This window comes from Zalophus californianus, chromosome 10 (genome assembly GCF_009762305.2).
Source record: "Zalophus californianus isolate mZalCal1 chromosome 10, mZalCal1.pri.v2, whole genome shotgun sequence".
In the NCBI taxonomy this organism is placed as follows: Eukaryota; Metazoa; Chordata; class Mammalia; order Carnivora; family Otariidae; genus Zalophus; species Zalophus californianus.
The window spans coordinates 12,591,582-12,617,330 of record NC_045604.1 but is presented as its reverse complement, the minus strand read 5'-3'; the positions used below and the strand labels follow the sequence as shown (position 1 = coordinate 12,617,330).

The 25,749-nt window shown below is 43.0% G+C and overlaps 1 long non-coding RNA gene across 1 annotated transcript; it reads left to right on the top strand.

Annotated features, from left to right (window-relative positions):
- The first annotated feature begins 15,253 nt into the window (after positions 1 to 15,253).
- On the top strand, positions 15,254 to 24,831 carry LOC113931756. Its single transcript, XR_003522857.1, has 3 exons — positions 15,254 to 15,368; positions 18,844 to 19,016; positions 24,683 to 24,831. It is a non-coding gene; the product is annotated as an uncharacterized LOC113931756 (long non-coding RNA).
- The last annotated feature ends 918 nt before the right edge of the window (positions 24,832 to 25,749 follow it).

Here is a 25,749-nt window from a genome sequence, read left to right as displayed (position 1 = left end):
CTTGTTCCAAATTTACATATTACTTTTCCATTATTTCAGGGCAGCAATAATAATAATGCTAACAGTTACAACATCTTCCTTCTCCTGGAAGAATCCTGGCCACTTCTTGCACTTTTCTGGTCTGGAATTCTCTTATGGGCTTATTTTTTCTTTCTCTTCCTCCTCCTTAGTGGAAAATGTTACTTCTAGCTGCTGGATTTAATTTAATTTAATTTAATTACAGCATTTTCCACACATGCCCACAGGCTCTTGGTAATAGTTGCATTTTTAATAAATCTAATATATAATAATGACTTTGTTTTTAATTTTCCACTGAGAGTTGGATCCTAGGTTGAATACAGAGCTCCAGACAGGGGCGTCTGGTTCACTCCATGTGATTGGGTTTCAGGCAACTGAGGGGCTCCTAATTGGAAAATGGCTGGCCTTCACCCTCTATCCCCACACACCTGTGTTTAATGTCCTCTGCAAACATCCCGTAGGATGTGAAATGACCAGTCGTTTCAGTCAAAATGACCAAATAGGTTGTGCAGGCATCCCTCAGGCTGGACGATGAAAGGCAAAGAGAGGTGTGTAAGACAGTCCCTGGCCAAGACCATTACGCACAATGATTTTGTGAGCAGCACTCCTCGATGGAAGCCTTTACTGAGGGACCGGCTGCTCTCCACCTGTGGCCACATCACCGGGCCAATTCAGAGATGTCATAATCCAACCAAAAGATGACTCCTATGACCATTGATCTCTTCTTTACAAAGACCGCTCTATAACCATTGTCCGTGTTCATTGACTGGCTGCTTTATGACTGTTGGTCCATGCTCAGTTAATTCAACTATATGGTAAATTAACAAAGCTCGGGGTTTTTCTTTCCTTGTCCTCCTCCCCTATCCCAAGTGCTCAGCAGAGAGCGCAACACCCCAATATGTTCTCGATAATTTGGGGGTCACCTTTATTGGGTGCTTACCGTGCCTCGGACACCATTCCAAGCATGTTACCCATACTACTTCGTACAAGCTTCTCGTGCTATTGTCCCCATTCTGTAGATGAGGAAATGGAGATATCCAGAGTCTAGACAGCTTGCTCAAGGTCACCCTGCTAGTCAATGGCAGAACCTTCCAACTGCAGCATCTAAGCTGGTCACCACCAGGCTGTGCTTACCAACTGAAGCCCAGTACGGCAAAATACCCGGAAAGTCCTCCACTTGCTTAGTAAATCGGGCACCCGGGGCGCCTGGGTGGCTCAGTCGTTAAGCGTCTGCCTTCGGCGCAGGTCATGATCCCAGGCTCCTGGGATCGAGCCCCGGACCGGGCTCCCTGCTCCGCGGGAAGCCTGCTTCTCCCTCTCCCACTCCCCCTGCTTGTGTTCCCTCTCTCGCTGTGTCTCTCTCTGTCAAATAAATAAATAAAATCTTTTAAAAAAATAAATAAAATAAATAAATCGGGTGCCCTCTCGAGGTCAAGCATCACAGACCAATGCTCTCCTAGCCAGCAACTGAGACCTGCACACAGAAAACATCGCTGTGGATTCCAAGCAGCTCTGAGGAAACTGGACAAACAGGACACGCCGGAGCTTCAAAATGAAACCGCAAAGCCTGCTACAGTCCTTCTCACGTGCCCATTGCAGGGGGCAGTTTTCAAAAAGATGGTGTAGGGGGGGGACGTTCCACCATGGTGCCGCAGCAGCCTTCCACGTATCCCCTAGACCATGCAGGCAAAGGCTTGAAGCACAGATCACCCGAGTCATCTCAAAATGTCTCCTGCCTCTCCCAGAACGCAAGCGCATCGGACGCCCTTGGGGAGCTGCTGTGAGGCCATTGCCCGCTCACCTCCCTGCCTCCCCTGGGAGGCTGTCACGACACAGCTCAGCATCACCTCCCAGATTCCGATGAGGTATGGAGTCCTTGGCATGCCTCCCCCACCGCAGAAATGCAAAATATAAATCTCCGCAGCTGCCATTTAGGATGGGCTCTTCGGCAATGGGGAATCCATGAGTCGTGGTGCGGAGATCCAGCCCCTTTGTCTGTGTTGCCCTCTCCGGTGTGAGAGATAAGGACCCCAGGGAGCTGCACACCTGTTGCCCCTTTTGTTGTATATGTACCTAATAAATGGTCTGAGTCTGAAGGTGGCTTGTTTCATCCTTACCAGCCTAATCAGTCCGGCCTTCTCGTGTGTGTGTGTGACAAACTGCCCATCAAATTGCTCACCTATTCAGACAATGTAATGAAAATGAACCAGAGAGAATAGGTTTAAATAAGAAAACTCTCATTTCAATGGGCAGTGTAAACTGATACCCCCCAAATTAACACACATATATATCAAACACACACACATTTCTATTAAAAACATCCCCGAGAGAAATAAAAAAGTTGCTAATCTAGGAAATTTGCCTCTATTTGCCTTTTGTTGAGCAGGCTAGTGGTGATTTGGGGGGAAAAAATGCAAATGCATTCAGTTTAACAAAATTAATATTTATTTTCTATAAACAAAGCTCAGTAGAATTCTCAGTGGGCACATATTTCCACATCAGACCTTAAAATTAATTATCAATTCTGAACTTCAGAATCTGTGTGAATCCAAATGCTAAGATGTGTCTGAGGATGGATACCATTTACTCATCAGGTCTCATATGGGCCATAACAATAAAAAGAAGGCAGGGAACTCCCTGTTATATGGCAGGATTTGAGAATGAACTGTTCTGGCTAATAAATACAAAGATTGCCAATTTTCAAACAGTTATGTTCAAAGAATTATGTGGAAAAAGGATTAACATGAAAAGTACCATGAACTTATTTTAAACCACTGTTGATGATTCAAGAGTCACTTACAAGACAAAGGAAATGAATAATTATTAAGTGATCCAATTACCAACGAATACAGGAAAAACAACAACAACAACAAAGTGGAGGAGACAATCCTTGTCCTAAAGACCCAGACTCTCTGTTGGAGACAAGATGTTCCTTAATCGCACTAGAAAACAAGGCAACAGCATCAAGAGCCTCAGGCTGCCCTCTGGGAAAACCCGTTCTCCTACGTCAGATTGGCAAGGGGCAGTGGAAGATCACCCACTGAAGGAATGACAACCACATTTTTACTTTTTAACTTTTTTCAAGTGCCTTCCCAGTTCACTAAATGGATCAGCTGTTATAAATCCCAGGTATAACTGGCTTCGTGGACAGCGTATACAAAGGAAAGCTAAATCACTCCCTTCTGCAAAATATAAATGTGTCCGACACACCTAATCTCACTGGTACACTCACACACAAAAAGTTACTACAAAGTCATCAACCTTTCCAGTTGGACTCCTTAACTCTGTTTTATTAAGAATGATGTCATGCACTACTCCTTAGTTTCTTAAAAAAAAAAAAAAAAAAAAAAAAATTCTACACTTCTTTCCCCATAGAAGCATCTAACCATACAGATCGTCTTCAGACTGCAGCCATTTGAAACTCAACCAGGAGGTTTCAAATACATGAGGGGGACAGCCAGAGAGGGGAGGAGGGACACAGATGCTAATGACCGTAGTTCTCATTAGGAAGCCTTTCGGTCTGACGGCACTCTGGCCAACTCTTAACAGACATCTCAGGTCATCTCATTTCACAACCAGTTCAAGGCATAGAGTTCATCCATGTAGGGATTGGGAAGCTAGGCTGGACGGTGGAGTAACTGACCAAGAACCCAATGGAACGTTCACACGGTGGCCGATGTCTCGTGGCCTGACCCCAGCCGCTGTGCACCGGTACCCAGAGCCCGGCGAGCAGTTTGCGGACTGCAGATGGTGCCAGGGTCTTCAGGCAGGCGGTCACCACCTCTGAGCTCATAGCTCTCACGGCGGCACAAGGGGGCCTGAGGTGGGGAGAACCCAGCAACAGGGAGACCTATAAGAGGCAGGCGGCTACAAAGGACCAGCCTGTTTCTCCCTCCCGCTCAAGCGTGAACACTTTAAGGACAGATGTCCTGTCTACTTACTTATCATCCCCCAAGTCCCTGGGTTGCTGCTCGGGGCACAGGAGGCTTGAAAAAAACTTTTGACAAACCGACCTTCATCACTCTTTCTGCTCATACGACAGGTTTATCGAAGGAGTTGGAACACGATCGGATGTAACCAAAGCACGGGCTTATCCGCTTCCCTATTGCCTCCAGAAACCGGCCCTATAACCAAGTCCTTTCTCTGCCCGCAGATGACACCTTGGGGAGATCCCGCAGCTTTCCCAAGCACTCTTAGAAAATATAACGTGTAACTGGTAAGCACCCAATCCCTGTCCAGATTAAAATTACATCCAAATTCCTATGCAGTGGGAAACTTGTCCCCCTCCTCACGGCCCCCCAGCTCAGGCGTAATCACTGAGGCCATCGGGGAGGAGGAGGTGCTTTCCATTGTTGATCTACCTCCTCCCCAATCTGGTACCTGCTGTTCCTCTAGTATTGGGCCCAGGAAGAAGCGAGAAGAAGGGTATAGAACTGTCACATTTGACGGGCACAGTTATATATTTGGCATCCAGCATGCTCTCTTGCATAGATTTTTGTGTGTTCTTTATTTTTTTTTTAAGGTTTTATTTATTTAGTTGTGAGAGAGAGAGAGAGAAAGCTTAAGCAAGTACACAGGCGGGGGAGGGGCAGAGGGAGAGGGGGAGAGAATCCTGAGCACACTCCACCCTGAGCACGGAGCCTAACTCAGGGCTTGATCTCATGACCCTGAGATCATGACCTGAGTGGAAACCAAGAGTCAGATGCTTAACCGACTGAGCCATCCAGGTGCCCATTTATGGGTTCTTTAAAGGCCTCTCCTTAATAAGGGCCATGCTTCTCCTCCTGCTGTCCCCCTAGGACACTTCCACGGGTATGGGGTTGCTAGCACTCAACCCCTCTGTGCTGTTCCCATGCCTCTGCAGGAGGCTCTCCTGGGAGGGATACCTATAAAGTCCCTTGCATTGACTCCACACTGAGCCCCAGAAAAACCTGCCCATTTTCCCAGTGTTTATGCAAACAGAAGCTATTCCCAGCACATCTATGTCTCCCACCAAGCAGGTGCAGATCCAGTCTCAGCCTGCTGACTTCAGACTTCCCCAGGAGGGGTATTAACCTTGCCTCTCATTTTCTGTTGTCTGATGCTTGGACATCTGAGCACTTCGTGACCCTTGAGAGACTGCGCCTCCTAGGGCTAGCCAGTTCCTAGAGATCATAAACAATTTACCTGGGAGGGCACCTGTCACATGCAAACCAACCCATCGAGAGCCGACATCCCCACACACCTCCTCTATCGGGCCCTTTTCCTCCAGACCACTGCCCTAATCACTCCAGGACCAGGTACCAATCAAGTAGGGACAGCCCCCATGCCCAGAGCCCACTAAAATTATTCATACAGGCTAATTCCAAATCTGCTTACTCTGCCTTATCATTCCTTCCTGAAGAAACCATAATAAAGCCTCTTACCCGTAGTTTGTCCCTCTGCCCAATGACTGTCCTGGTGCTTGGCTATGTGCACCCACCCCCATGGTGTGGCATGCCCCGTCCCTCCTGGGAACTGCGAGTAACAACCTATCCTTTTAATGACAGGAGTCTCCTGATCTGTTGGCCTTACTATACCTCACATTTTCTATTAATACCCTATATTTTACACAGGAGGGCATCAAACACCAGACCCTACATTTCCCAAGCTCCTGGGAACATTTACTCGACCCTCTGAGGCTGTGTGCTTGGCTGATGTTGTAGGGACTCACGTTCCACCCATGCCGCTGGAGAGGAGTAGGGATAGGCAACAACCCTCATCAGAGGAAATCCATGCCCTCGGTCTGTCTCTGAACAACCTCCAACATCTTTGATAACCTTGAGGTAAGTGATGAGTGAAAGGGAACAGAACCGTGTTGACAGTCCTTCACACGTTCTATGTGGGTGGTATGCCACCTATGAAACCATTATCAGCTCTGGGCATCAGCTAAACAAGACACAGAAAGAGTCGCATTTTAATATCCCCTCACATAGTCCTCCTGGATCCATGCGTCTCTCCATGGAGACTTGGGAGAGTCACGAAGTTGTCAAAGTTGTGTCTAGAAGGAGCTTCAGTCAGCAGCTACAAACTCACTCTCATTTGACACATGAAGACATTGAAGCCTTCAATAAGTGAAGCTTTTTGTTCCAAAGCCTCATAGGAAATTAGAGAGAAGAAAGCAAAAAGAACAAAAAAGATAGGGGCGCCTGGGTGGTACAATCGGTTGAGCGTCCAACTCTTGATTTCGGCTCAGCTCATGATCTCAGGGTTGGGAGCTCGATACCCACATCGGACTCTGCACTCAGCACATAGTCTGCTTAAGAATCTCTCTCTTGGGGTGCCTGGGTGGCTCAGTCATTAAGCATCTGCCTTCAGCTCAGGTCATGATCCCAGGTCCTGGGATCGAGCCCCGCATCGGGCTTCCTGCTGTGCCGGAAGCCTGCATCCCCCTCTCCCACTCCCCCTGCTTGTGTTCCCTCTCTCGCTATGTGTCTCTCTGTCAAATAAGTAAATAAAATCTTTAAAAAAAAAAAAGACTCTCTCTCTCTCCCTCCCTCTCATAAATAACCAAATCTTTAAAAAAAAGCAGGGGGGGGTGGGCGGAGAGAAAGATAAAACCAAAGCAAAACAAAATAATCCAATGGCAGCAATGATAAAAAAATCTCACCTAAAAGGTGGCCAGTTGCCAATGTATCAAGGTAGACGTCAGCTTCACTGAGAAGGGACCCAGTTTCTGTGTTCCAACACACCCCCGTGCACATGTCACTGTGACCCTGTGTTGTCACTGTTCCTTGCTCCTTGTCTCCTCCCCAGACCCTGAGCCCCTTGAGGACAAGATCTGACTTAGCTTCAAAAATCCATCAAAAATTACTTCCACAGTCAAAAGCCTGGAATAAAAAATATGAATAAGTTGTGGTTCCTGCCCTCCAAGAGCTTACAATCTATTTTCAGCAGGTGGAGGATGGGGGGGTGAAAATAAACAGATAATTTCATACAGCAAAGGTAATCACTGCAGGCGGTCCAAGATCATATAAAAGAATAAGAGGAAAACCAAACAGGCAGCGTAGGTCTTCCTGCAGAATGACAGCTTTGTCTTGAAGAATGAGGGGGAATTAACATGTCACACTTGGAAGGAAGGAATGACAGAAGGGTGCTTGCTGCAGGAGGCAGGGCCTGAGCCTAAGGTCATGCTATGTGCCCAGAAGCACCAATCATCTGGTCTCCTGGAGAGTCAAGTTCAAGGCCAGGAGCAACGGGAACCAGGCTAAGAGGCAGCCTGGGTAGAGGAAGGGAGTGGTGGGCCACATGAAAGAGCTTCGGTTTACTTAAACTGAAGTTCCTGGAGAGTCACTGAAAGGTCAGGATGTGATGGGGAGATTTGTAGGTGCTCAGAGAGAGAGCGGCAGGAATATGGATTTGAAGAGAGTGCTACAAATTGGAACACACCTGTTCAAGCGTAGAGTCCAGACAAGCTATGCTTTTCCAAATGTATCAAGTCAAATTCCCATTCTCTGTCCCGTTTCATTTAGCTCCATGGATTCTAGGACCTGCAAAACCAACTTGATCTGCCAGGCTTAAATTAAGGCAATCTCTGACGAATGAGGCCAATTGGTAACCCTAGCAACGTTGCCTATGTTGAGAGTATTGCAACCAAGTGCTGTAAGTGAGCCACCTGAAGGCACCAAAACATAACCAGGAAGGAGAACTCTTTGCTGAATGGAGATCTTGGCGAATCCTTTCTATGCTGTTTTCTATGTGGTGAAAAATAGAATGTTTTTAATTACTTGCTAACTATAGTGTCTCCTCCTTTAAAATATTATGAAGGTTTAATCCAGGAAGTTCAAGCGGGCCTACGTTGATTTCATTACATTCCATAGGAATGGATTTAGGGAGTAATTGTACTCAGTGGTAGAAATGAAAAAAGTGTGCAGGCCCAAAAATTCAAACCCCATCGGCCAAAAGGCATTGGTTTATTGGTTTACAGTATGCAAATGTCTTAGCAGGCACCCCCATGGAAATCATTTTCCCTTCTCCACTCTGACTTAGTCCTTTGGAGCTTGAAAACTTAAAATCAGAAGTTTCCTTTCACCAAGGGTCAGCCCTGGAAAATTGCTCCCTACCCCACCAAACATACTCCCTTTTGGGACTCCCAAGCTGAAGTTGATTTCCTGAATTTACCAAATGCTTATTCTCATTACTGTTTTATGTCCTCTAATTGAGGAAATTCTCTCTTTCCAAAGGCGTAACTATTTCCAACAAGATCCTCCTGTTTCTCTGCAAGAAGCACGCCAGGAGAATTACTGCTATACATTTCAATCCTTTCTTCTTTCTGCCAGCCAAAGGAAGGAACTTCACCAACAGCATCCCCTCCCTCGATCAAGATTTATTTATTTCCACATCGTCACAGGAACCAACAGAGAATAACCTGTTGATTCCCTTGGAGCAAGAGGCTTGCAGGCCAAAGTTTTAAATTACAGCTATTTATTCCTTCTTCCATCTATTATAAGACATCTCCGCAATGATCCCTATCTCCTCACCCACCCAAGTAAAAAAATTCACTTAGAGCCGAGGATTGGGGGTGGAGGGGTGGGCAGGGTGGGGTAAGCTGTTGTAAAGGAATGCCAAATAACCAAAGCAGTGTATCTAAAGTGAGGAGATGCTTCTGGACTGGTGTCATAACTACAGCTATTATTATCTTATTAGATCCATATAGAAAACACCATGCTTAAACAAAAGAAAAGCTCAGCAGTTGAGATGACTTCCCCACGGTTATACGGCTAGAAAGTAGCAAATTATGGAGCTGCAGGCTTGCAGTCTTGAAGCTGCCTGACTCCACACCCACTGTTCTTTCCAGTGTGTCTGCCATACTAGAGAGGAATTGAACATCTCCCATGCTAAGATCTGATGGGACCCATGGCTGCATTACAATAATGTATGGCCTTCAAGAGTTAACAAATGGTGGCATAGATACAGAGAAAAGGGACCCTTGTGCACTGTTGTTGGATTGTAAATTTCTACTATGGAGGATCCTGAAAAAATTAAAAATAGAACTACCATATGATCCAGCCATTCCACTTCTGGAAATTTATCCAAAGGAAATTAAAACACTAGCTCGAAAAGCTATCTGCATCCCCATGTTCATAGTGGCATTATTTACAATAGTTAAGACATGGAAACAATCTAAGTGTCCGTTGATAGATGAATGGATAAGGAAGTTGTGGTGTATATATACTAGGGGATATTTTTCAGCTACAAAAAATGAGGACACCCTACCATTTGCAACAACATGGATGGAGTTTGAAGGCATTCTGCTAAGTGAAATCAGACAGACAGAAAAAGACAAATACTCTATGATCTCGCTTCTATGTGGAATCTAAAAAAATAAGACAAAACTCATAGAAAAAGAAATCAGCCTTGTGGTTACTGGGGGGCAGAGGAGGAGAATTGAAGGAAGGTGATCAAAGGTATAAACTTCCAGTTATAAGATAAATCAGCACTAGGGATGGAATGTACAACATGATTACCACAGCTGGGGGGACACCAATGTATGGTACATGGGAAGTTGTTAAGAGAATAAATCCTAAGAGTTCTCATCATGAGGAGAATAAATTCTTTTAATTTCCTTCTTCCTTTCTTTGTATTGTACCTATAGGAGATGATGGATGTCAACTAAATCTGCTGCAATAATCATTTCACAATATTTGTAAGTCAAACCATCATGCTGTATGCCTTAAACTTATATAGTGATGTATGTTGATCATTTCTCAATAAAACTGAAAAAAAGATACAGTCCTTAATAATCAGTGCTATTAAAACTATATAAACCCCAGATTTATAAAAACCATCCCAGCCACTGTACCTTAGGATACTGCTTTATTACTTGCTAAATAAATCCTTCCTAAACTGAAAGGCAACCCTCTATAGCACTATTTCTCTATTCAAATAATTTCACTGACATCCCATTTCCAAATGTTAAAGTGAAGAGCAAATTCCTTGGTGGGTATGAAAGACTTTCGTTTTGAAACAGGGACTTTGGGGCGTTGAATCCCTATGGGTTCTTCTGGTTCACTAAGCTGGAGCAGATTGTGGTGGACCAGAGGGCAAATCTAAGCAATCTGCTCTATCATAGTTGAAGCTGAATGATAGATACCTTCCGGGTACTTCTGGTATGTTGGAAATTTTACCATAATAAAAAGTATTTTCTTTTATGACACTCTTAGAGTACAGTGTTTCCCAAACTTCAGGTTCCGTGGAACACCTTCACAGTTTTGGCCATCTCCTAGTTGTACTATTATAAATATTATATATAATATTTTTCTTTATATTAACTTTAAATTGATCCATGTTTTTAACAGAACTTGTGCTAATAATAATATTCATGAAATCCTAGGTTTACTAATATCATTTTCTAATATACATTAAAATCAATATATAACTATCAAAATAAAAATATTTCTACAAATGCCATCAACAGCATTCATACCAACAATGGTATACAAATCCTACTTTGGGAAATACCAATAAGAGAAAACTATTGAGCCTTGGCCCTTCCTTATCAAGAACATCAAGTAGTCGCGGCATCTGGCTGGCTCAGTTGGTAGAGCATGTCACTCTTGATCTCGGGGTTGTAAGCTTGAGCCCCACGTTGGGTGTAGAGATCACTTAAAAATAAAATTTAAAAAAAAAAAAAAAAGACATCAAGTAATCCTATTACATTGAAACAAAAGGGGTGTGGAGGAGAAGAGTAAGTACTACCTTTGTAAAGACTGAATGTGGCCGTGCTGAGAAGTTCTTGAATGCTGCTCCATTCTGGCAATTTCTCGGTTATCCCATGTCTTTCATGACCTCAACAGTTTTGAGGAGTACTGGTCAGGTAATTTTTAGAATATACCTCAATATGGGATCCTTGGATGTTTTAATCCTAGTTAGACATGGGTTGTGGGGTTTGGGGAATCCACAGAGATGAAGTCCTTTTGTCATTACACAGGGGGTATATCACAGCAATATGACATCATCAGGGATGTTCACCTTGATCATTTTGGTTGAGATTTCTCTAAGGTAAAGTTACTATTTTTCCTTTTCTATATTCTATGCATTGAAAATGAGTCACTGAGTCCAGCCCACAATTGATTGGGGGTGGGAGAATAGCTACATACATTATTTGGAATTCTTCTGTAAGAAAGATTTCTCTCCTCCATTTATTTACTTATTTGCCCAATTATTTCTAGCAGTATGGACTCATGCATATTTATTTCATACATTGGGTTACAGTTCAATACTATATGTATTTTTTAATTATTCAGGTTGTTCCAGCTTTGGCCTTAAGGAGCTCTTTCCAGTTGGTGTTTGTGTCCCTTTGACAAGCCTCTATCCTTTTGCTCTTTGAGCACTTCTCTATTTCCTGCCACTACAAAATTCTCCGGGCAAATTTTGTATTTTCCCTGCGCTATCCCCAGAATGAGCCATTGCTCCAAGGAAGCCTTGTTCATTTTATTGGAGAACAGCATTTAGAAAACAAGATTGGGGTGCTCTGTGTGCTCATGTTCCTGGAGTGTCACTCCTTCTAGACCAAAAGGCTTTCCTTTAAAACACAAATAAGAGAGAGGGACAGGGGCAGGAGAAGTGACAGTCACCAGGTTTTTGTTGTGCTGATCCCAGAAACGGGCAGAGCCATGATTTACATTCTGACTCCTCTTGGAAAACAAAATAAATCCCACGGATTAGTTAGTGGGGAGGGACAGTGAAGGTAGATGACCCAGAGGATGCCAGAATTTGAGAGAAATAGAAGATGGAGCAGCGGGACAAGCCATGGAAGATAATTCATCCCAGTTTGCTGCGTACAGGCCTGCTACATGCCTGTTACTCCAGTGTCATTATTCGTAGCACCCCTTTCACTTTCAAAAGGGTCCCAATTTGGATAACAACTAATCTGGCCACCCTAGAAACTGCCTTGAGGATAAGGCTGTGGTGAATAAACCACTGATGAAACACTGAGGGTGTTTTGCTATGTCAAACAATGTAACTGTTCCTTTTGTACCTCTTCCAGAAATTTTCATAAAGATTTAAGCCATTTTTCCATATTCCTTGGATTTCAAACACATTTCTGTTAAAATTTCTGGCACCCAACTGGCCTCCCTGGGCAATGGCCTCCAAAGAGGATAAGAGGGTCCATCTGAAAAGCCCACTGTTTTCTAAGTCAATGAACCCAATAGCTTTGCTAGGTTTATTATCTCTGAGCAGCTTCCATCTAAGGCCCCTTTAGTGCCCTAAGGGCAAATCCCCAAAGGGAAAAAAATGTACCTTCTAATAATCTTCTCTTACCCTCAAAATCCTCCTTGAGCCTGCCTTATGGATTTCGTGTTCACCTTCTGGCCATGCCTTCCTCCACAGTGTGTCCTTGCCATTCCTCAAGGCGCCATCTTGAAGGACACAGAGTGGGGTGTAAGCTGAACTCCATCCTCTACGATTCAGATTTTGAAATTTGGAACTGATGTTTATACAGCAACAAAAATGTTTTCCCCTTACATGAGAAAGGCAGAGAAAATCATATAGTGTAATTTAAAAACTCCAGTTGTCCACCCAACGAGGAAAACTTCCAGTATTTCCTGGCAACTGCAGAATGCAGGGAAAATGCAAAGTGCTAAATTTGGAGTCTAGATGAACACTCACTTTTAAATAGGTTTTATAAAGCAATACTAGCTCCAGGAATTGTGGTCCTAGAAAATTTAATCAACTGCAAAAGAGCCATAATAGTTTGTGCAAGTTTGAGAATTAAATGGTTTGAAATATTTGGACTAGAAGGGTCTCCTGGTTTCTTTCAAACTAAGTTGCTCCAGCAAGGGTTACCTAAGTGCAAGCAAGCCTAGGTGACATTTTTATATTTCCAGGAAGCTCTTGTGCCAAGATTCAGCCCACAGAGAATGATCAGGTCTTCATTAAAACCCCCAGAAGTAGGAATTGAGACCAGGAAATAAGACATGCTGACTGCACCAATGTGTTGAGCACCAGGACTCAAATCATAAGAGCTGCTCAGGAAACAGATCTCAGTCCTGGCAGAGGGTGTGTTATAAAACCCGTAGCTCCCACCACAGCTTCCCTACTTCCTGCAGTAAGGAGAGAGGGTCTGCCTGGAGGTCAGAAGGCAGGTGTGAAACAGCCTTGCTGGAGAGGCTCCCTCAGCCTGGCGTCCTGAGGGACTGAGAATGTGGGCCAGAGCCAACCCCGAGAATACACAGGGAATCGGCCTGAGGTTTCCAAGTGGTGCCTCCTCCCCTCCCCACCTCTTTCCTCAGCCTCAAGGCCAGCCTCCACCCTGGGCTGGTCTTGCTCATGGTGGGTATCAGAATTACCTGCAAAGCCTTTCAGGTTTCCCATGCCTGCTTTCACAACACAGAGCAGTAATTCCAACAAGAGTTTCATCAGCCATCTTCATCACTGAGGCCATCGTTGTTGGGGTTTGGGCAAAGTAAGAGAGGAGCTAGGGTGCCCTTGCTGGGTTGTAGGTCTGGAGGCTTGCGCTCCTGTTCTGATACGACTCTTGACTTACCATGTGATTTGAGACACATTGCTTGGCCTCGTTGGGATCCAGTTTTCTCAAGTGCAAAATGAGAGTTTGCAGTAATTATAGTATAATGGGACGTACGTCCCACTCCTGGACCAGGAGTGACAAGTCCTGACTTTAAAGCCAAAGCCCATAATTTAACCTCCCTGTGCCTCAGTCTCCTTGTCTTTGAAATGGAGGTGAGGGATGACAATGACTTTACTTGAAAGCTATCTTGAGGGTCAAATAAGATCATGTGAGAGGTCTTGAAGAACTAGGAAGTGATGCATAAACATACAGCTGGATTCCATTGTCGCTACTATTCTCATCTAAGCTCTCTGCATTCTAGAATCATGATTTCAAAGATTTTCAAAATGAAACAATAGTTACTATCCATGACATCTCCATGGCCTGTCCATGGTCTTATATCTATTCTTCTCTGAAATCGGATCTTAGAATAAATGAATAAACCAAAAGCTAGCACCAATAGCCACATTTGCTTAAAAAAAAAAAATGCTGATGTCTCAGGTGTGGTCAGGGTGCAGGACAACCTCTTAAATCCCAACTGTCCACCAGTGGCTGGGTGTTTCCAAGCAACTTTCCTCGTGTTAAACCCCATAGAATGCAGAGTGCACGCAGAAAATACACACTCAACAAGTGTGAGAAATGGAATTTGGATTTGGAAATATTCTGCATGTCTTGTTCTTAAAAGCACTGAAACAGGTGAAATATGTTCCATCCTTGTAGAGCCAGACGTCCCAAGTTGGTGTTCCTGGTTTTAAATGTTGGGGGATGGGAGATAGTTCATGTGGTCATCGTGTCACAGGTGTGGGCATTTGTCAAAACCTATCAAATTGTGCTTTTTAAATATATATGCCAATGACATCTCATTAAAGGTATTTTTGAAAGAGGATGGATTGTTGTTCAACACAGACAAAACATCTTAAGAGATGCGTTACAACTGTTAACAGTGGCTGTGGGAATAGAGGGTTTTGTTGGGCACGAGAGGAGCGAAAAAGAAAGAAATGTACTTTCATACACTTCTGTATTGATTGATGCTGTGATCATGATCATGTATTTCAAATTCTGTAAATTAATTTCAAACTTTGTCATTTAGAATTGAGAACTTTTGGGACGCCTGGGTGGCTCAGTCCGTTAAGCGTCTGCCTTCAGCTCAGGTCGTGATCCCAGAGTCCTGGGATCGAGCCCCGCATTGGGCTCCTTGCTCAGCAGGGAGCCTGCTTCTCCCTCTGCCTGCCACTCCCCCTGCTTGTGCTCTTTCTCTCTCTGACAAATAAATAAATAAAATATTTAAAAATAAATACATAAAATTGAGAACTTTTTTTCAAACTGCTTATTTTAACCTAGTACTTTCCAACTGTATAGATTTCTGAAAAGGAAGGAAACATAGAGAAAGCCATTTTGCTAAAGGGTAGAGAGGAAGGAGACATTTTACCACAAGGTGCTACATGGGGAGGCCAGGAATAGCCAAAGAACTGCTTCAGAGGAAGAATTCTACATAGATTCTTTTTTTTTTTTTTAAGATTTTATTTATTTATTTGACAGAGAGAGACACAACGAGAGACGGAACATAAGCGGGGGGAGTGGGGGAGGGAGAGGCAGGCTTCCCGCAGAGCAGGGAGCCCGATGCGGGGCTCGATCCCAGGCTCGATCCCAGGCCCCTGGGATCATTACCTGAGCCGAAGGCAGACGCCCAACGACTGCGCCACCCAGGCGCCCCTCTACATAGATTCTACCACTAACTGCCAACTTGATTCCCAGGTGGGCCTGGGGTAGAGCCCAGGAATTGACATCACGGCTCTCAAACTGATTCAGATGTGCGGCTCGGGTAAGGAACCACTGCCTTACACGGTATCTAATGATATTTTAAGTTCCCAAAAATTTAGACTGGTTGATGCTCCGTTTCATTTAGAACAAAAACTGTCCAGTAGATGGTGCTGCTGTCCCTGACACTGGACTGAGAAACCATCCGATGTAAGTGATTGCACCTTTCCTGTAAAATGAAGGCTTGGAGCCCATAGGGAGGCCAGGCTGTGGAGAGCCTTGATTGGCAATCAAAGGAGTTTGAGTTTATTGTCCATTCACTGTGAGGTCAGTCCATGCGGTGAACAAGAGAAAAGAATGATGAAAGGCGTTTATCGGAAAAGTTACCTTGATAGAAAACCAAAGGATGAGCGGTAGAGGACAGTGATTTTTCAAGGGTGAAAAAACAGATGGACCTTCAGCTTCTAGAGTCTACAGACAAGTCATAAAACTGACGATGATGATGATAAGGAATTATTATTGTATATGAATTATTCCTATAATGCAGTATTATTTGTTTATTATTACTATAGCTACAAGCACTCTGTTCCACCTCAGCACTCTACATAATGGGAACTATTTAGTCCCCACAACAAAGCTACCAAGTAGGAATTCTCAATGTCCCAGCTTTACAGACGAATAAACTGAGGTTGAATAACTTGCCCAGAGTCTCCGGGCTGATACAGGTGGTGGGGTGGAAACTCAACCGCCCAGGGATCTGGGTCCACAGCAACTCTGGTCACCTCCACTGCATGGCGTTATGTTTTCCAGCCTCAGCGGCAAATAACAACTTCAACGACAATAATAATAATACCATGGCACAGAGAGGGTAATCATGAAAGCAAAGATGGGAGAGGAAGTTCTCATAATGAGCCTGGACTTCCTTTCATTGAATGGGATCCCAGGGCACACAGCTTTGGACATTGCAAAGAGTGCAAGGCACTTTTTCTTAAAGGCTAGACTCCCTAGTTGACCACAAGTTGGTAATGCACAGAGGTGCAGCGAATGGCAGAAACTTGACAGCAAGAGGAAAGAGAGAGGAACCACTCGTGAACTGTCACGAAGCTGCCCAAATAACAAGATAGAAACAGGAAGTCTGTGGAACGTCCCAACTCCCAAGAGCTGCTCCTTCAGTAACCATCAAACAACAAGCAAATTCGTGGTAAGTTCCTAAACGAAGATCCAAGAGATCACTAGACTTCCCAGTCTATTTAACTTGAGGATTTTCCGTTGAAAGTTACACACACACACACACACACATCATCATCATCATCATCATGTTAGTAGTGCATTTCATTCAAATCCTTGCTAACTATACAACCTTGGGCAAGATACTTAAAGTTTCTTTGCCTTAGTTTCCTTGTCTATAAAAGAGTATCGCCCACCTCGTAGGAGAGTTGACAAAAATAAATGAAGGAACACAGGCAAAGTGGTGAGAACCATGCCTGATACAGAATCAGTGCTCCATACATTTTAGCTCTTATGTTGATGTTACTTACCTATTATCTCATTTGAGTCCTAACAACCTTACGAGGTGAGATGGGTACAGAGTATTATTTAAATCACTTACAACGAGATTTCACAAAGGTTATGAGGCTTTCCCAGTCACGCAGCCAGCAAGACCCTGAGAGAGGAAGAAAAGAAATGGACGTTGGGTTAGATGGCAGTCAATGTTTGCAGTTGCTGTCCCCGTCACTGTACAGTGCTGGCTTCAGTCACAGATTTTTCTGACTCGGATCCCAAATTGTTGTTTTCTTTCTTTCCTTTGTTTTTTGTTTTTTTGTTTGTTTGTTTGTTTTTTCCTGCAGTTGAGTTCCTATGGTGAATAGCAACATAGTTTAAATCTGGAGTCCTAGCCAGATCATGTGACTCCTTCATTTATAAAGGACTTCAAATGCCCAGATTATTCAAGTCTTAATAAAGCGAAGTAAACTTAATGCCTCCAATTAAAACGAAGGCTTAAAAGTCTAGCTTACACTCACACCTTTGATCAACTTCATTTTTTACGTTTTTTATTTAGAGGCAATGTGGTTTTTATTCTCTAACTTTCAGAAGCAGACCCAAAATGTTCATACTAATAAATAATGCATTGTTGATTTCTAAATTATATTCTTTTAGGGTGTTGATGGGATGGGAAGCAATTAATATTGAGGGATGAGGAGAATGTGGAAGAATGGAGCAAGGGGAAAAAAGCTAAATAAATGGAAGTTGGGTTCAAGACATAATCACTCCTTTTCATAATTTTGAGAGGACACACTGGACTCTACATCACGCTCCACTCAAGGACTCTCATTTTTATAACTCTGTACATCTTTGAAAGTTAGGTACTTTGGGTTTCTGTGAGAATCAAAGGGGAATGCCTATTTATATGAATTTTTATGTTTTAACTTCAAATCAGTTGAAGAATACAAAACTTCCTAAAGTAAGTCCTTTGCTAGACTTCTTAAAAAATAAATTCAATAGGGGGCGCCTGGGTGGCTCAGTTGGTTGAACATCCAACTCTTGATTTCAGCTCAGGTCTTGCTCTCAGGGTTGTGAGTTCAAGCTCCGTGTTTGGCTCCATGCAAAAAAATAATAATAGTAATAAATTAATAAATAAATAAATGCCATAGCATGAAGCCAATACTGCAGTGTATGTTAACCGATAGAATTTAAATAAAATTTTTAAAAAACAACAAAAAGCAAACAATAATATAAATGCAGTAGTAAAATATAAAAAATATCATCTATGTTAGGCATTCCATGTAACAGCGATAAATATTATAGTTTACTAGATACTCAGGGAATACAATCTGACTTGGATCTTTGAGTTTCTTTGTCATGATACTTTAATATATATTTTTAAGTCAGTGAAGAATTTGGTCCTTTAAGCAAAGTATAAATTGAATTTAGAATGAATCTTAAGCAATATATATTTTTTCCTGTGGTGGCAATTTTTGTAGAAAAATAAATCTACATCCTCCATTTTCTCTCATTTTTAAATGCTGGATTATGAGTTTTAATCTATGGGCAAGAATCCACATGCAGGACGGTGAGTGCTCAGGGGACAGATGTGACCTGAGAACTGGGAGTGTGGAGGGTTCAGAGAAATTCCTCTTCTTTCCAGGGTGGTGATGAAGGTGGAGGAAATCAAGGTAAACAGCTTAGAGTACATGATCTGGGAGGGTGGGGCCCAGCTCCCTTGAATGTGACAAAAACCTAACCATGTGCCGTCTGCCTCTTGGGTACAATTTCCCCCCCATAAATCAGCAGTGCGTGTTCAACACTGACGTAAATGTCTCTAAATAGTAAAATATAGACTCACTTCTTTCCCTTTTGTCAAGGGAAGAAGGATGTGTTTGGTCATGTGTTTGGTCATGTGTTTGTTTGGAATTTTCACAATTCAGCCCCAAGAAATGAATTTAAACATCCTTCTGTAAGTAAAGCTAACAAAGTAGCCAATATTTGCATTCTCCCATTCAGCCAAAAACAAATGAGAATATTCTTCCCCTTGTTTCTAGTAACCTCAGAAGCCACCCTGTGAGCAGAGGAGGCCTTGGATCCTACAGGCCCAGACCTTCCCTCCTGCCTGCCCCCCAGGAGGCCTCTGGGCAATCCTGAGCAGCCCTCTGCTGACCTGTGTCTCAAGGTGAAGGAGTCGCAGAAACAGCGTTGTGTCAAGAAACAAAGGCTGGTATGTAGAGTGTAATCTTTATTAATCTGATTTACCAAAACACGTATTTATCCAGAAAGTACTTTTTACCATTTACGAAATGGAATTGCAAATGTATCTCATTCTACAGTTTGAATTTGCAAAGGAGATGTCTAAAAACACAGCCTCGGGGGCTGGGTGGCTCAGTCGTTAAGCATCTGCCTTTGGCCCAGGTCGTGATCCCAGGGTCCTGGAATTGAGCCCCGCATCAGGCTTCTCCCTCTCCCACTCCCCCTGCTTGTGTCTCTCTCTGTCAAATAAATAAATAAAATCTTTAGAATAAATAAATAAATAAATAAATAAATAAATAAATAAATAAATAAAAACACAGGCTCTGGTTTCAAACGGCCTGATTTCGAATTCTGGTTCAGCAAGCACTGTGTGACCTTGGGGAAATTTCTTAACCTCTCTGCTTTAATCTCCTAATTTAAATTTAGCACATGCCTCATGCATAATAAGTGTTCAATAAATATTAGCATCAGTATTATATTTCTATCAATATTGCTTTCCTTCTTATTCTCCTTCCCCTGGTCAATGGGATAATGGCTTATTTACTTTTTTTAAGATTTTATTTATTTATTTGACAGAGAGAGAGAGAGAAAGAGAGCACAGCAGGGGGAGGGGGAGAGGGAGAAGCAGGTTCCCCACTGAGCAGGGAGCCCAACATAGGGCTCAATCCCAGGACCCTGGGATCATGACCTGAGCCGAAGGCAGACACTTAACCAACTGAGTCACCCCGGCGCCCCAGGAATCATGGTTTGAAATATCTCCTTTAAGTAAATGTTGGTCTCTCTAGGAAAAACTGGCCACTTAGATTGCTTTGTCTTTCACACCATCACCCCCTTTCTTCTCCAAGGCAGCCTCACGAAGACGTATGGCCCACAGAGCCTTGGGACAGAAGGGGAGGATCAGGGTCCTAAGGCACGGTGTCCTTTACTTCCTCTGGCCTCCAAGGAGTTTGTCTTCTGTGCAGCGGCCAGAAGGCCTACTGGGCACAATGCCACAGTTAGCAACTGACAAACTCACAGTCATTGTCTTGGTTCAGAGAGTCAGGCCCTGCTCCCAGAAAGCCAGGACCCCCTTCTTTTCATGATCCTATCTCATCTCCATGCTCCCCTAGCACGACAGACCTCCTAGAGGTCCAGATGTGACTTCCATTCAGCTCCAGCCAGGACCACCTGCCCTGCAGGTGTGCCAAAGAGCCACCTTGCACCTGCGGCAGTAACTCCCTCTAGCCAAATCCCCAGCACCCCCTAGCACCAGTGGGTCCTATCCTTGCCCTCTATAGACCAAGGGAAGCTCAGGAAAGCTAAGGCTAAGGATGTTCCTCTGCCTCTCACTACAGTGATACTGAGCTGATAGGGCCCTTCAAAGTTGGATGCCGGAGCAGCCCGTGAGACTCTCCTCTTTCAGACAGGGAGGTCACTGGTATTCTCTTCAATTTATCTAACAAATAAAACCCCACACATCTACCCACTCCCTTCATTTTCTCTCTTCCCTCCTTCCATAATCCTCTGACCTTTGATGTCACCATTATCATGGCAAAGCAAGACCAGTGGCCATGCTGGGTCCTGTTTCTCCTTTGTACTATACAGTAACTCTGGGAGCCTGGCAATTCGCAATTTTAAAAGAGACACAAAAGAATTTAGAAATCTCCGTTCGATATCAGAAGTCGAATATTCCTTCTCCCCCTTGTACTATACAGTACTCTGGGAGCCTGGCAATTCGCAATTTTAAAAGAGACACAAAAGAATTTAGAAATCTCCGTTCGATATCAGAAGTCGAATATTCCTTCTCCCCCAGACAGAAAGAAGCTCCAGGCCAATCAGGAAGGACAAGAATTCTGAACAACATAGGAGAAAAGAAAATAAAAATATTCCAAGATACACTTTCATTTTTTGTGTAGACACAATGTGAGAAGAAGGAGTACATACAAAGATAAATAAGGGATGTTTCTTGCAAAGATTCTGATCACCAATTACAATTCTAGTCACCAAGTTCAAGGCTGTGGGGAGGGAGTCTGCCACCACCAGTCAGTAAGACCAGCTGCATGTCCTATTTAACTCCATTCGGACACTAGTGCAAGTTAATGGTTCAATCCTACACGATTGCCCCCTTCCACCTCAGACACCCATCACAAGCTCAGGTGGTCACCTGTGCTTCTGACAGCAGGTTCCACTGACTCCCTCCTTGGAGCTTGCTAAAGCAGCTCACAGAACTCAGAGAAACATTTTACTACTCACTAGGTTCGTTTATAACGAACCGCTTCGGTTCGTTATAAAAGGATCTAACTCAGGAGCAGCCAGAGGGAAGAGATGCATAGGGAAATGGCGCAGTTTGCACACTCTCAGAATATGCCGCTGCCCCCGCCCCTCCACGTGCTCACCAACCCAGAAGCGCTCCAAGCCGGTCCTTTTGGGTTTTGTGGAGGCTTCATCACCCAGGCACAATTGATTCGATCATTGCCAGTTGGTGATTGAAGTTAATCTCCGGCCCCTCTCTCCTCCCCAGATCGGGGGAAGGGGACAGAACGTTCCAGCCCCCTAACCACACAGTTGGTTTCCCTGGCAACCAGCCCCCAAGCTTAGGTGAGCTCCAGAAGTCACCTCATTAACATAACAAAAAACACCTGCCTCTCAACGCTTAGAAAATTCCAAGGGTTTTTAAAGCTCTGGGTCAGAATTGAGGACAAAGACCAAATATATATTTCTTCTTATAAATCACAGTATCACACTTGCCCTCAAAAATCTCCCAACAAAGTCACCTGCCTGACTCACAGCTGACCTTTGATACTTGAGCCCTGATGAACCCAACTTTGAGCAGCAGAGCCAGCCGACCTACAGAGCAGGAAGCAAAAATACACGTTCACTGAAGTATGTCACTGGGGTTTGATGGTTATTGATCATGCAGCGCCGGTGTGGCGACAGATAACCGATTCAGAAATTGGTCACAGAAGGGCAGAGCTGCCATCACACAAACCTAAACTATGTGACATGGGCTTTAGAGGCTGGAGAGCAGGAAGAAGATAGAAAAAAGCAGTAGGGAACTCCCATAACAGCCTGGGAAAATGGAAACCCATGCTGTGTGTTGGAAAAGCAATGGGTAAAACTGTTGCTTATGGCAATTTGAAAAATGGGAAAAACCTCTAGATTTGAGCAAGATGATTTCCAGGGCAAAATGCTCCAAGTGTCAGCTGGTCATTCCTAGGTGTGTAAGATAAAGTATCGCAAGAAAGAGACAAGCTAACGAAAAAACTGGCCTGGTTGCAAGAACAATGTCAAGGAACTATGGAGAGGTCAGAAGTCACTGAGTTGCAAAATAAAATAAGTTTCTCATCTCTAGCCTCCCCAGCTCGTAAAGATTCTCTCAATAAAAGAAGGCCTGATCGTAAAGCTCAAATGAGGGTTGTGAGTCTAAGACCCTTTAGTAAAACCACTGGAAGATATGCAACTGATGAATCACTAAATTCTGCCCCTCAAAGTAACAACTATGTTAACTAACCTGAATTTAAATAAAATCTAAAAAAAAAAAAAAACACTGAAAGAGTTAAGACAGTGCCAAGTAGAACCCCTCACCCAGACAAAATGACTTGTACGAATCTTAAGGATATTGTCCCGTAGATACTTAATCTTTAAATAACACTAAATAAGCATTCAGAGGCACATCTCAAAAATAATTATGAATATGGCTTTTACTGAATGGAGGCATCTTGAATCATATTCATCAGAAGGCTACAGTATTTTTAAGGGAGTTACACTGGGTAACGTGCCACCAGCCTGAACTAAAAGTGAATGAGGTTGCTCAAAATGCAAAAAAAGGTCTCTGGGACCTAACATTCTTAAATCAGATGGAAAACATTGCTTAAATGGCATATTTTCCACTGCCCTCCTTAGAAGTGGCAAGTAGGATAGGAAAGAAAGTATGTCTCAGAGGGCAGAGCCAAGAGACATTCAGGACAGTGCTCCCTGGGGAAGCCACCCTGAAGAGCAGAAGCAGGGCCTAATCAAGAAACACTCCTCACCCCGAGAGGGTCTGCAGACATCTTCCCGGGGGGATTTCAGAGCTGTCATGGACCATTGGCTACTATGTGCCTCCCCTTTCTGAATGAGAGTTTATTGTAATTATCCTTTCCCTACGTCATTGTTGAATTTGAGGTGGGGTGAGGTAGGCAGTGGGACAATATCTCTTCCTTTCCAACATATCTTTCTGAAGATCTTTCCGAAGATCTTCAGATCAAAAGGAGATACATCTAAGAAAAGAATAAATGGTTATAATGTAGACAATCAATGGCCCAAGTCTATCTCACAGAGGGTCCAGTGAAACCATGGACTTGCAGCTCACAGAACCTTCACACTGTTCCCCTATTTAGAGAGCGAGGGCCATGCTGGTAGGAAGAACAAAGTGAAAGCCTCTGAAACTGAAGGACAGTAAATCAGAAGTAATATCGAATTCCTCGGGGCATCGGAGATTATCACCACCATGGAAAAACCTGAAGGATGCAAGGGCATGGAGCCTCATCATATCCTCCCTCAATTCACCTCTCTGACCTCTAGACTAATGAGATGGATAGTGGCAGACAATGGTGAGCTGCCATACTCTTCACTAGGTGAGAGCCCAAAGCTGCTATGTTAAACACTGTGTCTGAACAGGGACAATCAGCAGACTTTGTCACTCAGTATGTGCCTCAGAGTTTGGTGAATGCTTCATATCAATAGTAACCTGTAGCAAGTGTGGAAAGCAGTTTACCCTAACAAAGAAAGAGCAAACACACTGTCCTGCCTCAGGGTAAAGATAACTCTCCTGCTCTTTGTCATAATACATTCTGCAAGGATCCTGATCATCTGGACATTTTAGAGAACTTCAACTTACTCCAGTCATGTATAAAATTAGGCTAAACAAACCTGGTTAGCAGGAGGTGGTTACTACACCAGTACAGAGTTCTCCGTGAGAGGCTCTCCTTAGTACAGATGTTCTCTTTAGTACAGAGGTTCTCCTTGAGTACAGAGGTTCTCCTTAGTATGGAGGTTCTCCTTAGTACGGAGGCTCTCCTTAGTACGGAGGCTCTCTTTAGTACAGAGGTTCTCCTTAGTACAGAGGGTCTCCTTAGTATGGAGGCTCTCCTTAGTACAGAGGTTCTCTTTAGTACAGAGGTTCTCCTTAGTACAGATGTTCTCCTTAGTACAGATGTTCTCCTTAGTACAGAGGTTCGCAAGTGTTTTTAATCTCAGAGACCTCTTTACACTCTTAAAAATGATTGAAGATGCCAAAGAGCTTACGTGGGTTGTATCTTTCAAATGTTACCATATAAGATATTAACATGTAAAATATTTTTTAAATATTTATTCATTCATTGAGAGATAATAAACTCAATACATGTTAACATAAAAAAAATATTTTTATTAACAATAACCATGTTCTCCAAACAACAACAAAACAGTAAGAGTGGCATTGTTTTACAGTTTTGTAAGTATCTGGCTTGATAGAAAACAACTGGTTTCTCCTAGCTGCTTCTGTCAATACATTGTTTTGGCTGAAGTCTGAAGTCTATGGGGAAAATCTGGCCTCACACAGATATAGTTGGAAAAAGGAGTATGATAGATGTTTCAGATAACCATAGATATTCTTCTCTTTTCTTTATTTTTTTAAAGTAATCTCTATGCCCAACATGGGGCTCGAACTCACCACCCAGAGATCAAGAGTCGCACGCTCTACGGACAGAGCCAGCCAGGCACCCCTGGATATCCTTCTTTGATAACTATACAAAAACACAAGAAATGGTAATTTGTTTAAAGTTAGTTGCAATGTAGAATCTGAAAAAACATCAATGAGCTTTTACTCTGTAACATTAAAAATATTGTTTCACACTTTAAATGAGTCTTTTACCTGTGCATAATTTTATAATATTGATCATTTGGAAAATATTGAGTTATGCAGATACTGCAAATATTGACAAACTTTGTTATGCAATATCAATGAATTGAATTCATTAATATCACCACCATTCTAATCAGGAAAATATTCAAGTATTGGGAAATTTTCACCCCTGGGTAAAATGGTCTTAAACTGAGCTCATTTTGATACCTCACTAAGAAATCTGAACTATCATGGGGTCCATGATCCTCTATAACAAATAGAGGCATTCTTTAATGCAGACATTACATTGCAAAGTTTCTTCATTTTCCCATGGTAATGGTATTTAAAATGGTGGCCAGTTTCCAAGGCTAAATCACAAGAATCTGTTTACTTGAACATCAGCCAAAGAAAGAGGTGGGGAGGGAGGGGTGGGGAGGGATTTGCAATAAAAAGAATACAAAATTGTTATTATGATACTAGCATTTAAATTTAGCATTTAAATGTATTGAGGAAGATAAATTCAATTCATAAATACTGTCTATTCATTTTTAAGTGTCAGTTGAATAATAGAAAGTTTAATTATAGAAAAATAAGACAAATGGGGGTTTTTGTGACCCTCCAGACACTTGCAACCAATCACAGGGGTAACGAAAGTTCTTTATTATGCATATTAACTCTAGGAGTCTGATTTTGCTTTTCCTAGGTAGAGGTGTTGCCTAACAGAGATGCTGAATTGACACAATTTTAATGATACACTCTGATCATGCAAGGTTATTTATGAGACTCTTTGTGTGGCAGCTAATACTCTTTAAACCAAATCCTTCTCAACTTTAAAACACGAATTTGAAAGTCTTGTTAAATA